The sequence below is a fragment of the Engraulis encrasicolus genome, chromosome 19 (genome assembly GCF_034702125.1).
Source record: "Engraulis encrasicolus isolate BLACKSEA-1 chromosome 19, IST_EnEncr_1.0, whole genome shotgun sequence".
Lineage (NCBI taxonomy): Eukaryota > Metazoa > Chordata > Actinopteri > Clupeiformes > Engraulidae > Engraulis > Engraulis encrasicolus.
Genome location: NC_085875.1, coordinates 21,002,747 through 21,020,251, shown reverse-complemented (window position 1 = coordinate 21,020,251; position 17,505 = coordinate 21,002,747). Strand labels below are relative to the sequence as shown.

Below are 17,505 nucleotides of genomic sequence, written 5' to 3'. Positions count from 1 at the left end.
CTTCTTCACCATGACTCATGGTTTTAGTTTGGGTGCTGACCACCTGACTCTGATGAACCTGCAATGACAAAATGATATACATCTATGTATAAATATATACATCCTATTACATTATAGGCCTACACTGGAGGTATAGCATAAATGGAAAGAGAAAAAAAATGCATGTACCCCTAGATATGCATAAAGTGTAAATGTGTGCAGTTCAGTAATAGATGCTTCAGAAATGAGGATACAGCATAATGATGAGATACACTGATAACAGGTATGCTGTGCTCAAGATTTCAAATGAACCTTTTTCATCACCAGCCAAAATGGCTAATAGATATTTAATCTCACCAATGGGTCAAAGTGGCTACTAAGTTTTATTTTGTACCAGCCAACCTGAGGGGTGTACCTAATCACCGGAACGGACCGAAACCTACCGGAACGGACCAAAACCTACCGGAACGGACCGGAACGGACCAAAACCTACCGGAACGGACCAAAACCTACCGGAACGGACCGAAACGGACCATTTTTTCAGCCATATACACATTCAGAACACTTATAGAGCCCAGTAACCCATGTAACACCGGACCGGAACGGGTCGAAACTGACATGAATGGACCGAAACGGACCATTTTCAGCCACATTCAGAACACTTGGCTATAGAGCCCAGTAGTCCATGTAATCCCGGACCGGAACGGGTCGAAACTGACATGAATGGACCGAAACGGACCCGGATTTAGCCAGACACACATTCAAAACACTTGTACAAGTCACCTGTAGGCCTATGTGTATATCAAATTGATTATAACACCACATTCTTCAATAATCTATTAAAAGTTGTTCAAAACTTTACCTTTGGTTTGAGGGTTTTTTTTTTTTTTTTTTTTTTTTTTTTTTTTTTTTATTGCAATAAAGAGGATGACAAAGACATGACATAACAGTAAGGCACACAAGGTCAGGTAAACATAGTAAACATGAACAATTTGGATTAGGTTACATTACACAAGTCTAATTAGAAACAAAAAAATAATAAAATAGACAATAAACAAACAAACAAGAGGAATAAATTAAAGAATATTCAAAAGTCTGTAATTTTTCTTATTGTTGACAAGCTTCAGGGAGTTGAGAAGAGAAGACATTTCTAAAATGAAAACTATAAAGAAGGGTTGCATTTTTTTCCACTTTTGTTTATGAATAAAATACTTGGCATGTAAAAGAAAGAAATTCACTAAAAATTCAAAAGAAGGGTCATTTGAGTTTTCATAGTAAAAGAAAATGTCTTTAAGACTGAAAACATAAAGGTCTTGCTGTGAAAAAAGATAAAAACTAAGGTCTGCAAGAAAGCGTTTCACTATGTTACAGTCAAAAAATAAATGTACAAGGGTTTCATCAACATTATTACAAAAAGAGCAATTTGAACTTAAGTCTGTGTATTTGGAAATAAATACATTTGTGGGGTAAATCTTATGGAGAATTTTGAAATGAGTTTCCTTTATTTTATTCGTAATGCAATATTTGTGAGGTAGTAACCAAGCCTTCTTCCAAATGATGTCTTGAACTAAAGGATTCCAAAAAAATTTCCCTCTAGGAGTGATTCTGTCCCTTTGTTGAAGCGATTTACGTATATGTTTGTTGTCACATTTTTTATCAGTTATGTTAATGCCGTTTAATATGATTTCTGAGGAGAGTGGAGTAAAATTGGGTAAATTATATGATAGGTGACTTCTAATTAGAAGCGCTAACCCTTGAGGGATTGCCTTTATAACTGTTTGAAATTGACGAAAGGGTATAGGAAAAAGAAAGCGTGACAGAAACTGTTCATACGTCAAGAAAGTACCTGAATCATCAAATAGAGAGAAAATATCATTAATGCCATGTTCAAACCAATTAGGGTAAAATAAGGTTTTGCTTCTTACAGTGATATCAGAGTTGTTCCATATAAATACTTTATGGGGGGAGAAGTTATGGACAAAGCACATTCTCCAAGCAAGTAGGCATTGCTTATGGAAATTAGAAAGTTTAAGAGGTAGCTTAGAAGGGGAAAAGTTGCACTTAAGAATAAAAGAAAGACCACCTTTGGTTTGAGGGTAGAGGGAATCCCTTTGTCGTCGTGATGTCATAGGGTACTCCCTGTCACGGGCTGTCATTTAAATCCAAGGTGTCTTTTTTTTTTTTTGTCAAGCGGCCAAAGCCTTTGCAATAGGCCTACTTACGTCGCTGGTGCTAGCAGCACAATTAAATTGCCTCTCACTGAAATGCTATTACACAGCACAGAGAGACAAACAAACCAACTGTGCCAGACAGTCGGAGATGTCGGTGCCTGGTAGCCTATAACAACAGCGGCAGCTTCGGTTTCACAGTTCATATCCATATCTTTGGTTCGGTGTCGTTCAGGATCTTCCGGTGGGAAGCTGCGATGCTTCATGATCGGGGTTATGGTACAAGCGGCCGCTTGACAAAAAAAAAAAGACACCTTGGATTTAAATGACAGCCCGTGACAGGGAGTACCCTATGACATCACGACGACAAAGGGATTCCCTCTACCCTCAAACCAAAGGTACATTTTTGAACAACTTTTAGTAGCCTAGATTATTGAAGAATGTGGTGTTATAATCAATTTGATACACATAGCATAGGCCTACAGGTGACTACAAGTGTTTTGAATGTGTGTCTGGCTAAATCGGGGTCCGTTTCGGTCCATTCATGTCAGTTTCGATCCGTTCCGGTCCGGGATTACATAGGCTACTGGGCTCTATAACTAAGTGTTCTGAATGTGGCTGAAAATGGTCCGTTTCGGTCCATTCATGTCAGTTTCGATCCGTTCCGGTCCGGGATTACATAGGCTACTGGGCTCTATAGCAAAGTGTTCTGAATGTGGCTGAAAATGGTTCGTTTCGGTCCATTCATGTCAGTTTCGACCCGTTCCGGTCCGGTGTTACATGGGCTACTGGGCTCTATAAGTGTTCTGAATGTGTATATGGCTGAAAAAATGGTCCGTTTCGGTCCGTTCCGGTAGGTTTTGGTCCGTTCCGGTAGGTTTCGGTCCGTTCCGGTGATTAGGTACACCCAACCTGAGTTTTCACCAGCATTTGGCTGATTGCAATGTTAATTTAGAGCTCTGGCTGTGCTTTTCTTTCTATTGAGGGGCTTCTCAGGTTTTATTTATGCATAAACTAATCAAAGTGTAGGCTAATAAGCGGTGTAATGTTACACCGCTTATATGCCTACACTTTGATTAGTTTAAGCATAAATAAAACCTGACTATACGAGTCCCCCGTATCAACTGGCGACTCCATGTAAACACAATGATTGGTCAAAACGAAAGTCTCAATCCTGGTCTAAATGAATACACCCCAGATTAAGAGTGACACTTAAATTTACGTCCAATCTCCACTGCTTCTAGCATCTGCAGTCGCCAGTTGTTACGGCCAAAGATACTTTTTCACACCGGTAGTCTGTCCTAAATGTGTTTCTACATGTCTAACAATTCAACACCTTTTGAACACAATACAACAACATTGAAATAAGCTTAGGCCTACTTCTTGTTGCATTGTGCAAACGTTGCGTCTGAAACAACAATGAAATCCAGTTGGATCAAACGTAACGAGTGAAACCAAGTTAACCTTCACAATACGTCCGAGAAGAAAAATAAAAATATGAAGACCTGTCTGAAGCAAAAAAAAAAAAAATACAGCATTGAGTGGTGTTGTATGTTAGCATCTTACCTGTGCCATGAGGAGGATGCCGCCGCGTTGATGAGCCATCAGTGACGAACTGGTGCATAAAGTTGCTTTGTAGTAGGCAATGAAGAGGCTCGGTGTAAAGGTAATACATTTAGTGAAGTAGTTTTAAATTGACACGGAATAAAACAATCCACTGCAGGCAGAGTGAGTACGTGCTAGCAGCAACAACATACACTTCTTCTTCTCCTCCCAGGAACCGTCCGTATGCCCCAAATATGCCATCTAGTGGCGCAGAATACAATAAGGTTTTGTACATAATTAAATCTGCGCCAGTGTAGAGTATCCAGCACAATAATTTTAACATTAGGTAATTTTGGCATATTCGGCAACGCTTATTTTTCTTTTATCTCAAAGGCGAGAGAGCAGCCTGCGAGTCCTCAGTAGAACATGTTTTCTACGCAAGATCTGATATCACCAAGGATGAACGTTTTAGCCGGCCAATCAGAAGTCAGCAGCAAGAGAAGAGCCCGCCTACTCATGAAGTCGTACACCTGAAGGTCCAGCGAGTGAAGTTGGTATCAGTGTGGTAAGTTTATTCTCAAGTTTGGGCTTTATATGACAGTAGGCGTTTCATTTCAAACCATCTACGAGTGCAGATATGTCTTATGAGCAGAAAAGACTCGTGTTATTACGGTGCCAATGTATTTTCTTTCGTAAAAACAATACGCTAGTTAATAGTTAGCTACCATAATAGCTTATCTAGTTAGCATAACTACCCAGTACAATGAACAGCTAATAATGATGTGACCTGTACGTGTGCATTTATTGTTTTGGCAAATATTGTTAATCACCGTCGTCACATTTCGTCTTGACATCTGGTGAAGAGGGCAAAAAAGTATTGGGCTGAGTGCAAGCAGCTACATTTAGAACAAGACGAGGGAAAACTCACTGTAACACTATGCTAGGTCCGACAAGGTTTTCATATCGAGTAGACATCTGTAAATAAGGCGTGTGTTGGTTTAATGTAGCGATTGTTTTAGGATGGGGCTCCGTTTAAGTCATTAAATCTGCACGCACATAACAGTGCCCTGGCTGGTCGTAATGGTTCAAAGCGCCTACGTGCAACTTTGAAGTCGCAATTCATCCTCCTGTCACTTTCGAGCAGCTACCGGTAAAATTTGCTGAACCCTCGCTCTCGTACCCGAAACAGCATCATCACCAGTGTTGGGCAGTAATGCATTACAAAAGTAATTAATTGCCTCTACTGTAATGCATTACAGGGCAAAAATATGTAATATTAACTTAGTTACAGTGCTTACAAGTTACATTTCAGTGTGGTGGGTCAGAAATAAGCTACTGTATTCCTGAACCTGGTAGTTTTAGTTTGCATGCTGCCAAAACACCTCTTGGGTGGGAGGTAAAAGTCATGACTCATGCAAAAGTAGTGTAATGCCTTATATTTTAAATATAGTAATGATTTAGTGTAAGGGATTATTTTGAANAGACAGTAACATAACATGTAAGCTTAATCAGTAGTAACTTGCCCAACACTGATCATCACCCATACGACATGCATTTCATTTTATTATAACCAGGGTGCGATTTGTAGTCAGGGATTGTCCCCCCTTGTGGTCTTGATATCGCCACTTTTTCTGCATGATTTTATCACAGTTCAATGTAATTCCATTGATATCGCTTACAATCTGAAACATATTCCCCCTTCTGGTTTTCCAGATCACAAATCGCACCCTGATTATAACCATTGCATTACTCTGGTTATACAGTAGCCCACTACTTTTCATTACATGTAATGATGTAGAGATCTAGAGCTAATATAATGCTTCTCCCAGTAGGCCTAGTGGATCCACACCGTGACCTAAGTGCACTGGACCCTGTTGATATGCAGCCACCTCAGCTTCATGAAGAAACGGCAAGATGTGAGTTAACAGAGCATATGCTATACCTTCTAAGTGTGAGATTACACTAGTAATGCTCTTGTAGCCTATGTGCCTACCCATGTTTCATGTCCAAGCCATATGTGGACCAATTGTTAGATATTTAAAATGATCATTGTGGACTAAATAAATTATACAAATGGCCAAGGTTTGACATCCCCGCTCCATGAGAAAGGCCTATACTTTGCACAACCTGGAGTGAATGCCTACTGTGTCTTTTGTTTCCTGCTAATACTGTATCATTGTAATAAACACAACATTCTTTTGCTACTTTACCTGTCATTTCAGTCAGATGACTACACCGTTTCAGATCTACTCATCTCGCTCACCTGTCCACCTGGATGAAGGATCACACTCTGCAGCTGAACATGTCCAAAACCAAGCTCCCAATCAAATTGTTCTAGGTTAATCTCTAACAACAACCTTTTTCTTCCTGCATTGTGCCTTGCTGATTTTGTTTGTTTGCACATGTGACTGAGGTAGCCTGGTTTTACCAGACCACATTAATTGCTTCCTAAGTCATTTTAGGTCTGGATCCTTCGTATCCTTGAGCACCAGGGCGGGAGAAGTGAGCTCAGCTCTGATTTGAAATGAGCTCTGTCCAATCGCTGACAATTGACGTATGTTATTCTGCCAAGTGCATTCACGCCGGTTGTCAGTGTTGCCAGATGTACGATAATTTATACCATAATTTTGTTCTTCCGCCGGTCAGGTAGCGTATGTCACACTTAGTATACAAAGCTTGACATGGTACCATTAAAGTCCCAAGATGGAGCAAACAACACAGGTGTTGACATTATATAGCATGGGCAACTTATGATGAGGAGGGCCATGTTTTTTTCAGCACCAGCATCAGGGGTTCACATGACCACAGATCTGACTCCAATTTACAGAGTTGGTTGTTCTCTAACTGTCCATATTGTTTGGAAGGAATATAATACTCTACCTGTATACTCAATACTCTATTGGGCAGTCATGGGTAAGCAGTTAGGGTGTCAGACTTGTAGCCCAGAGGTTGCCAGTTCAACTCCCGACCCGCCAGGTTGATGGGGGGAGTAATTAACCAGTGCTCTCACCCATCCTCCTCCATGACTGAGGTACCCTGAGCATGGTACCGTCCCGCCTTGCTTCTTTGGGGCACCATTGAGGGCTGCCCCCTTGCACGGATGAGACATGAATGCACTTTCGTAGTGTGTAGTGTTCACTTGCGTGCTGTGTCACAATGACAATGTGAGTTGGAGTTTCCCAATTGGGCTTTCACTTTCACGCTTTCACTCTATTGGCCCACAGTATAATTACAACATATTGATTCAGTAATCGTGTTTAAAAAATATGGTCATTATTTTCTTAATTAGGCCTACTGTTTTATCTATAGGGCGCATTGAGTGAGGAGGCGGGCTGCATGTGGCCCCCGGGCATCCATTTGCCCATCCCTGTTGTAGAGTGAACTACACAGTGATTGCTGTCTATAGCAGTGGTTCTTAACCTGGGGTTAGTGTTGAGGTTGTGGCCAAAATTCTGTTTGAGAACATTAAAATTAGGCCAAATCAGAACCAAATTAAAAAATGATGGTCCCCATTTAAAGCCATAAAGATTTTGATTGATGTCTCTTTGTAATTATAAAGGATGATATTAATCACCTGAATCATTTTTAGCCTATTGTTGGACATTGCAGCCTAAAGGTTGTCGGTTCGACTCCCGACCCACCAGGTTGGTGGGGGCAGTCATCAAGCAGTGTTCTCCTCCATGACTGAAGTATCCTGAGCATAGTACCGCCCCGCCGCACTCCTCCCTTTCCGGCGCCATTGTGATTTGCCCCCTTGCACGGATGGGGTATAAAGTATTGCTATGTGTAACGTGGAATGCTGTGTCACAATGACACTGGAAGTTGGAGTTACCCAATTTTGCTTTCACAGGGTTATTTAATGGAAGGTACCGTCATCTATTACCTATTAGAAGTAGAATTTTCCATAATTTGGTATGTTTTTTTTTTACTGATGGTCTTGGATAGTAATTAGAACTGTTTTTTTGCAGCAACTGGATAGCTACAAATCCATCCAAGTTTTGAAATTGAAAGGGTGCCCTCCCCTTTCCACATTTTATTAAAACTGTTAACCTACTGTTAAAGGAGCAGTCCTGCCAATTTCAATATGCTGTTGTATTATTGCTCACACTACCCTTGACTTGTCAGTACATTGCATTTTTCGGCTCAGCCCTTTCCGAGATCTGGGCTATTCTAATGGGGGCAGATTTTGTTTACATTAAAAACTATCTACTCCAAATATTGATGCATAACCTTTTGGATGATTTTGGGGGGTAAAAATCTCAGGTACTGACAAGTCCAGGGTAGTGTGTGAGCATGACGACTGCATGTTGAAATTGGCTGAGCCTTTTAGGAAGCCGGTTGCATGTATGTTGGAAACAATATTTGACAGCGTCTTAGGTTGGAAACAATATTTGACAGCGTCTTATACTGCAGCGTCTTATCTCTACTACAAATTATGATGTAAATGTGGATTTATTTTTTATGACATGAATACCAGGCTCTACTGTATTTGAAGAAACTGACAAAGCTGCCACTTGTTAACATGGTGTTGCATTTCTGTCTGTTGATCTACAATGACGTGGTTCTCTAGCAACAGCTGAGCCAATCAGTGCAAAGCTCATAAACATTATGGACAAACCGCTTAAGTTCTCCTGAGAGGTGTTTTTGGGCGCAATAAAATGCTTTGAAATACACCATCAAATAGCCTAACTTTCCATCTAAAATAATGTTGCATACCAGGTCAGATAACACCAAGGATTATGAAAAAAGGTGGACATGGTAATGTAATGTATGTCCTCTACAAGTCTTCTGTTGTCCAGTCTTGCACTTTAAATGTCTGTATGAGCACTGTCTATGTCCATACTGTCTTAAGTCCATGTATAAGTACTGTCTATGTCTATACTGTCTATGTCCTTACCTAGATTAGTCTATGTCTGTATGGGAAAGCAAGAAATGTAATTTCAAATTCTTTGTATGACCAGTGCATGTAAAGAAACTGACAATAAAACCTACTTGACTTGACTTGTAATTAGAGTGGCATGGCCTCTTTCACTTAAAATGTAATTTGAGTAGGCCTAAGTTACTTAGTTACTTTATTAGCTTTCCTCTTCCTCTTGTTTATTTTTCTTGAATGTCGTCCTCCATAACCTCTATCTCTTGCTCGGCACCAGCCATCATCAAATACATTGATACAATATAGTAAAATAGTGGAAATGCTGTGTGCGATCCTGCACAATCTTTCATTTCCGGCGGATTGTGGCATTATTGTGCATGTCATTTAGTCTCTCAGTCATTTTTTTTACTCAGTCAGGCCAGGTTCCAGTGTAATTGAGTAAAGTAGGCTACTTGGGTCAAAATGTAGGCTACTCAACAAACCTTTGCAGAGAGAGAGAGAGAAAGAACATGAGCTATGGCGTTCGAAACTGCTCTGACCTAATGCACTAACATTTTAATCAGAAAGTTTCCTGTTTCCTGTTATTCATCTGTGATGAACTGTCTTGGTCTGGCTGTCTTGATCAGCGATTGGCCGCAACCACTTCAAATGCATTGGCTCTCGGAAAAGAAGGATGGACATTATTATCATATTAGGAAAACGCACGTCTTCAACGCCCGTTGTCTCGGTAGCGACGCGCGTCAGGAACGCGCGCTTTGACATGAAATTACGGGCGTCGGTGACGTGCGTCGTTCCAACGCATCATGGCGCGCGTACAGAGCGGCCGTTGTTGGTGAAAGACGGCGAAAAAAGCGCCCGTATTCCGGGAAAACGGGCGCTTTTAACGGGCGAATTTCAATCTTAACGTGCTACTTTGATCCGAAAAGTGGCAGTTTTGGCTTGCCATACCCCACTTCAGCTCCTCCTCACTGCCTGTCCCCCCACTCCTCACACGTGGTGTGTTAGTAGAGCAAACCGGTGCGAGCTCATCGTCTCGTTCATATTTGTGGCCGACTTTAAATGCGCTGTATTTAATAACACCCACATCGTGACAACAAGTTCTCGCTGACGTCCGTTGCGCAACGTCAACGCTCGCAATGAAGTCGTATGGGCTTACTGTGCCTGGCAACGGCGCTTCATTTTTTTGGGATCGATGGCCCGGGTACGTTTCCAGTGGGCTTCTCATCCAAACAGCACGGTTTCTCCAGTGCTGTGCGACAGGAGTGGGCGTTTAGCCTACCCTTGCCATTTCACTAACGCTCCGTAGGCTACTGACAAAGTATCAAAATGTAGCTTTATGTTGTTAAAACAATGCCGCTGACACGAAGGCTCATAAATCGCGTTTACTGCCAGTGTCAAAAGCAGATGGCAAGAGAGGGCAGATTGCATGGGGCGGGGGGTGGAAGTGAAACTAGTCAAACTTAGTGTCGTGAGGATTGGCAACTTACATCGTAGCAAGCTGCCACATACAACGTAGGCCCATCTTTCGTCTGAGCCATGCTGTGGCGTAATTGTCATTTTTTTAAACGTAGGCTATTGCACACATTAGTCAAATGTGATTCTAATACAGATAAAAGTGTTTTGACGATCTGATTGAGAACCCCCCGCTCTACTTCATTGGTTTGCTCCACTCCCGTTGCACTGGGAGAATAAGGGCGTTCGTGATGGCGTAATTTTGACGAAGTTGAAAATTTGCTAGGCAGCGAGCATGCTCAGTGTGTCCGCGTGAAGCATCCTGGTTAGAATTTGCCGTTCACGATGCAGTTGAAGGGAGTGACCTCTGCGCGGCAGTCGTGTCACATGGGGTTGAACCATCGCGGGAACAAAAGTTTTGTCAAGCTGCCACGCAGTACCAGAAAGCTACTGCGCTGGGCAGAAGACCTCCTCCATGATGTGAGGAATCTGCCGTGATTGGTGTTCATAGCTCATGTGATTCATGTGTGTGTAGTTGAACGTGCTTCATTTTCTACATGCTGAAATGCATTTCATGCTCAAATGCAGCATACTCAGAGTGGTATCATCCATATGTATGGTCGCGCACAACCCACTTACAACAGAAAAAAAAGAAACAAACCACCCTGTCGTCAGATGCTCCATCTTCGCCACGTTAGGAGTGTATGCCGTAGGTTACAAAATCAGTATTATTCCGCGGGCGCCTGCTCGACGGTTAGAGTAGTGGTTGCGCGCCTGACTTCCATTCATTAGGTCCCCGGTTCGAAACTGCACCGAAACACGGGGAGTCTTTAGTTGCTGATGGTTAATGTGGAAACAGACCAGTTGCGAGAGACTTATCTTGTCTTTTATGTATGAAAGTGCACGAAACAGAGTGGCCTTTGTGGTTGGCGCGCCATGGTAAAGCTACATATTGAACACCTGGGTTCAATCCTCGCAGCATGGGTTGGCGCTGTTAAGTAATTTTAAAACGGTCCTATCTGAATGACGACTTTGGTCCCAAAACACAAAATGAATAGCCTAAAGTGAGAACTAATTAACTGAATTATTACATGGAAGTGAAGCCAAATCATCACATAAGACTTGTGCCATGATTCACTGAGTGGTAACCTGTGTCTCTACCACAAGACCACCCGATTTCTCTCCGAGACGCAGAGCGAGTCTCGCATTTCACAAGCATGTGCCGACGATGGTAAGCACGTCATGGAATTAGCGCCATGATTATTTAATTCCACGAGAGGGCGCCCTGGTACACCCGCTGTCAAAATAGGTAGATCCACCCACAGACCTATAGATCCACCTTCTTTGCCGCTGTTGAAATCTCGTCGTCCTGATGTGTCCAGCTTGGTTGCGACGCAGTTATCCCCTCCTTTTTATGACCAAGCAAATCACGTTTTGATCAAATCTTTTGCTGCGTGATTGCAAACGAGCCTAATGTTGGAGTAGCCTATCACTGTCGGCTGCTGTTGCAGTGTCAATGTGTGTAATAATATGAATAGGACTAGGCTAATAACAATAAAAACACCCTAGTAGAAATAATGGTATTTGGGTATAGGGGGAAATAAATTAATAACTGGTTTGGATATATTCATTAATCATTTGGTTTACACTATTAAACTGTCTGTGAAGTAGCTTGAGAAGTGTAGGTCAACAACAGTACTATTTTGAGAACCCGAGTACATATTGAAATATCTTTAGGTCTTATATAGGCAGATTTTGAAAAAATCCACTTTATAGGCCAGGCCACACTTCCCAAGATGAAGTAAACAAAAGCAGACACTCAGTAAAAGTTGGTTGCATGTTCGAGTTTGTTAAGTGATGTCCATATATTTATATATTTTATTATTTAAATAACAATTTACATCATTATCATCTTCATATTATTGCTTTACAGTAAAATGCATTGGTTGGATACATCCATTGATAGCAAGACAATACATTCAAGTTACACACCAATGTCTTTGAGTTAAAATTTCACACATCACAAAGTCTTTGCCTTTTCACTGGTTTCTGATGAAGTATCTCAGAAGAAGTGTTCCTCTCACAGTGCACGAGGTCACATTCAGTCTGTAAGCATAATTTTCTCTACATGGGTGTCCAAGAGATTTTTTGTGAGAAGGATGATATCTACAGAGTTTTGTGTGTTTTGTGTTTGTCTCTCTCTCTGTGTGCGTCTTCATGCAAGTTGTACAGTGCAGTCAAGCTTTCAGCGACTTCATTTTTGTTTGTTTTTCAACTTCTTTTAAAGTGTCTCTTTTGAAGAGGTATAAGGTGGACATTAATTCAGGTGCAGACTAAAAAAAGACAAGATCACCAGGCAGCGCCACACACACTCGATCGCCTCCTGGCAACAGGAAATTACCTCATAACTGACTCTCTCCCCTGCAGGGGATAAAACAATAACTGAGTCTTTTTTTAACATGAGGCCCACTGTTAAGCTTTGAAAAATACTATGTACTGTATATATCTATAAAAATACCCAACTACCAATTCAAAACTAATCATAAAATCTAACATTTACAATAATCATCAGTAATAATAATAATACCAATAGTAATATTAAGACTTGTTATAATCATCATCTTCATGGCACACAAAAAAAAAATCAAGAAGTTAATCGCAAAATGATAAAGAATATTTGGCTCTATGTACAAAACCATTTGGGAATATTGGGACACTTTTTACCTAATAAATTCTTGCGTGTGTGCACTGTTGACACGTGCAAAAGCACAACAAAGACAAGTCTCATAGCAGAAACAGAAATGAAACGCAATAAACCAAAAACCTTATAGCAACACGTGGAGTCCATGATGAGACAGATTCATTTAGTAATCCCTTTGCGGAATTGTAATGTTATGGACGAAATTCATGTGACTTTTTTTAAGACTGAAAAAGTACGGCTTATGAGCCATAATGAATGTTTTGGTCTGGAAACTAGTGATAGTCATGCCACAACATTAAATCCATGTTCAATCAAAACACATTTTCACGTCCCGTCTTTTCCTGCTTGCATTATTCTAGCACAGTCTGTTTGACCTCTGCACTTGAAGTGTTCATAGAAGTGTCTTTTTTCCACCTTCCATCTTCTCCCATCTGTTTGCCGTGTGAGCTGACAGGGAAACTGTCAACTGTCTGTGTTTAAACACTGTCTGTCTGAGAGAGAGGAGAAGTGAGAAAACAGACAGAAAGCGATGGAGAGAAATAGATAGAAAGTCTGTTTGTGTGAGTGAGTGAGTGAGAGAGAGAGAGAGAGAGAGAGAGAGAGAGAGAGAGAGAGAGAGAGAGAGAGAGAGAGAGATAGATAGAGAGAGATTGTCCCTCGTCGAAAGCAAGCACCAATACATGGACCATCTGCTGGCACGGCTGGTTGACTATAAGCTGGCTCGTCTGAGCTACACTGTCAACATTGGCCTCCAAGTTGAGCTTTGCACAAAGGATGTAAACAACCAAACATCATTCTACTGCCACCAGTTACTCACATAGACTCTCCTTGGCCTTTCCCACAGAACACAGGCACCATGCTCCTGGTTAGAGACAGCAGGTATTGGTCATGGGAGTTGGGGTGGTGTGTGTGCGTGCGTGCGTGCGTGCGTGCGTGCGTGCGTGCGTGCGTGCGTGTGTGTGTGTGTGTGTGTGTGTGTGTTGTGTGTGTGTGTGTGTTGGATCTACAGAGGGCAGATTTGGCAGGGCCCTAGGCAATCAGGCCTAATGGTAAAACTGACTGTGTGTGAGAGTATGTGTGTGGGTTACAAAAGGGACTGACTCATAACTTTCTTTAGCTTTGTGTAGAACTGCATATATGGACAAACATATAACCTTCTTACATATATATAGATATATATATATATATTTATATTTATATGTATAGGTATTTTATATTATAATCTATTATATATATATTTTTTATATACAGTGTACATTTAATATAGCAACATTTTAATACAGTCTTCCAACACAACAGTGACAGTACTGCTTTAAAAACTGCACACCAACAGGTTAGTTACTCACTGACACGATACAGGATACTGACTTACCTAACACCCTGTCACTCCCAACGGCCTTGAGAGAGAAAATAAAGAGACCGAATGCAACAAACAAACAAACAAACAAAACAAAACATAAGAAAACAAATCTGCAAAAGGTTGACTCATAGCTGCCAGTTTGAGGAGGTTTTGGCTCAGCAGTCTCCAGCTCATTCCTCCAGCCATGAGAAAATGGCTTCTTTGTTTTAGGTAGGCGTCACATGCATCGTCAATGGTACAGGGCAATACAATAAAAGTAAAATTAGAAGCAAATAGAAAAATAAGGAATGTAAAGTGTACTGCAGAGCATTGGGGTGGGGGTGATCTTCTTCAGTAAGAGATGTGAACTCACTCCGTAAGGGACGGAAGCACTGCGAGAGAGAGTGAGTCTCAACATCCATCTGTACAACAAAGCTTGGACAGTTTTTTTTGTCTGTACACACTTTAAACAGGCCTTTTAAAAATTTACAGTATTGACAAAAAAATCAGTTGTCCAGAAAATGTCTTTTTCTTTAGTGTTGGCTCTCAAAGAAATGCCCAAGAGAGCTGCTGACACATCTGTGAAAAATCACTTGTTCACTGAACGAACAGCAGAGGGCAGTCAATCCCACCGGAATGTCCAGTGCACTGTACGCTGGCTAAAAGTCTTGGTGGAACACTATACAGTAGAGCTATGCATATGTGCACAGGAGGGTGAAGAAAACCAACAAGCAATCAAGACGTGAACAAAAAAACTTTAACAAACATGCAAATTACCCATAATTCTGTGCTTGCCATCTGGTGTCCTTGCCCAGCTCACGGGAGCCAAGACCAACCCGACACACGACAAAAACATTTTTTCAAAGCACCTCTCGGTGTTGGTCCAACTTAACATGTCATCCTAGGTGTTGACGCCAAAAGTCTCTTTCATTTCATTCATCATAACAAATGCTCTTTGTTAGAGCAGGAATCTCCAAAGCCGACTAAAATAATTTTTATAATCATCAACATTTTCATAAGATTCATCATAATCATCTAATTTTATTGCACAGTGAAAGGGCAGGACTGGTTCCTCTCCCTTTGTCTTTAAAAATAAGAAACAAAAGACCAAAAACAAACAAACATCTCTTGGTAGTGTCCACACATGAATAAAGTGCAACACATTCATGTCACATTGGGGGTATCCACAGGGAAGAAAACACGGAACGAATCGCAAAAATCAACATCAAAGAAAAGCATTTGCATAAAACTTTCTCAGCTGAGACTGTATGCAGAGCAGAGCAGCACTCCCATATACTCTATGTAGTATATGTGAAACCCAACGACCTCAATAGGAAATGGAGAAAGAGAAGAAACTTGTAGGACACATAAGCAATGAAGATGGCGACCTATGATGGTCCACCTGTGAAGGAACTGATTTGATCCATGTCCTCCTTTGCCTAGTTGACTGCATTAGGATCCAATGCTTTTTTTCTAATTCCAGGACAAAATCTTTCTTTAGACCTCCTCTTGAGACACAGACTGAGGAAATAGCCATCTTCACGTGACGCCAGACATCTTTGATTCAATCCGTTTGGAGACACCATCCTGTGGCATAGTCATAAACTTGCTCCCCACTTGTTTTCTGTGGAAATCTGTAATCCTGCTTCACTTAAAAAATGGATCTTCTCTGGCGTCACGGTGAAAAAGGCTAATATGGATGTTCTAATAGATGGGGGAGTCGTCTTGCGATTGGAGCATGTGTCAGTTTCAAAACCTGACAAGTAGGAAAAATGTGGGGGTAGTGTAAATAACCAATGCCCTCTTGTCTGACCTCCATCCATACAGTGTCCTTGACCAAGACATCAAATGCCTCGTTGCTCCAGCGAGACACAGTCCCTTGTGCCTAAATAGTAGCTGTAAGTCACTGGTTAAGAGAATGTCAGCAAAGTACAGTATGACCGAATGAGTTGACCATATTTATCAGTCTTTGGTGAAATGAGTAGTGGTGGATCTGGAAGTATGGCAGAACTCTGGAGAGAAACGAATGATGAAATATTGCACCTGTTTTCTCTCTTCTGAATAGTAGATTATCTCCGTCATCGATAGACTACTATGAGGAACTATACAGCACATTGTGTACTGTGTTTCACTTGCACTCCTCTGGATGATCAGTATGATTTCTCAAATGGTTCTTCTGACATTTCAAGAGTTCTGAAAAGCCCAGTTAACAGTGTTTGAAAAACTGTGATTGATATTGATTAATCCAGACATGACTAATTGAGTGATGATGAATATCATCTGCAAATTTCAAAACTGTTGCACTACTTAGTGAACTACCTGTCCGTGAGGTAACCTAGCAACATAGTGAGGTAACACAGAGGCATAGTAGTCATGGTAACTACTACGGTAAACACTGCCGCTTTGTGCTTTCCCCGTTTCCCTCCTTTGTATTCTGAGTCTGCATAGGAATCGCAAGTGAATTCATAGAATCGTCAAGGCCTGTCGTGTTGCTCGTTTTGTAATGCCATTACACGTGTGTGTGTGTGTGTGTGTGTGTGTGTGTGTGTGTGTGTGTGTGTGTGTGTGTGTGTGTGTGTGTGTGTGTGTGTGTGTGTGTGTGTGTTTGTGTGTGTGTGTGTGTGTGTGTGTGTGTGTGTGTGTGTGTGTGTGTGTGTGTGTGTGTGTGTGTGTGTGTGTGTTCATCAGTCAGCTAACTAAGACTCAAAGAAGACTTCACTAAGATATTATGGAGCTCAACTCCATCGAATATTAATATTTTTCTGGGTTTAATTGAGTAAAAATCGGTACAACATCTTTCAGAGAAATGACTAAGCAGCTTGCATGCCACTAAGCGACTAAGCCAGCGTGCGTCATAGCAAAGATTCACATGGGACTGTGCGGTGTCAACGCTCAGCAATAATGTTTTGTGACACGCTCTGGTGTCTCAGGCTGGGCTTGCCAGTTCCACTTACTTGTCACTGCTCAACACCAAAACCTGGTACAAAAAAAGGGGATTCACCCCCACTGAGTGCTTTTGAACGCACTCAACTATGCCAAGAGATCTACCTGTTTCAGATCACTTTGTTTATCCCTGGTTATAACGAACGTTATATACTGTAGGTTGGATTTTAATCTCTGTCTGCCACACCCAACTGTGAACTGCTGATTTGCAATGGAAAGCATGGCTTCTACCCTTCAGTGTGTACTCAAAGTATCATTTAATCGTTTTTGAGTAGAAAAGCACTGGCAAGCAACCAGTGCCCTTAATAGATAGAAAACTTTACAAACAAATACCCATTTACTTTGAAGTGCACTTTCAGGAATACCTCAAATGTTGTTCAAAACAGTCTGCTTTGAAAGCTGTAAATCTTCACAAATATATATATATATTTATATTTTTTCAACAGCGTTATGTCTGGTAAGAGATGAAGGGGTGTTGTTTGTTTATTCAAGTTGTATATTCATG

General features: G+C 41.2%; 1 long non-coding RNA gene across 1 annotated transcript; it reads left to right on the top strand.

Annotated features, from left to right (window-relative positions):
* Positions 1-5,188: 5,188 nt before the first annotated feature.
* LOC134470054 (uncharacterized) lies at positions 5,189-6,064 on the top strand. The gene is made up of 2 exons (XR_010039131.1): positions 5,189-5,608; positions 5,915-6,064. It is a non-coding gene; the product is annotated as an uncharacterized LOC134470054 (long non-coding RNA).
* Positions 6,065-17,505: the final 11,441 nt, after the last annotated feature.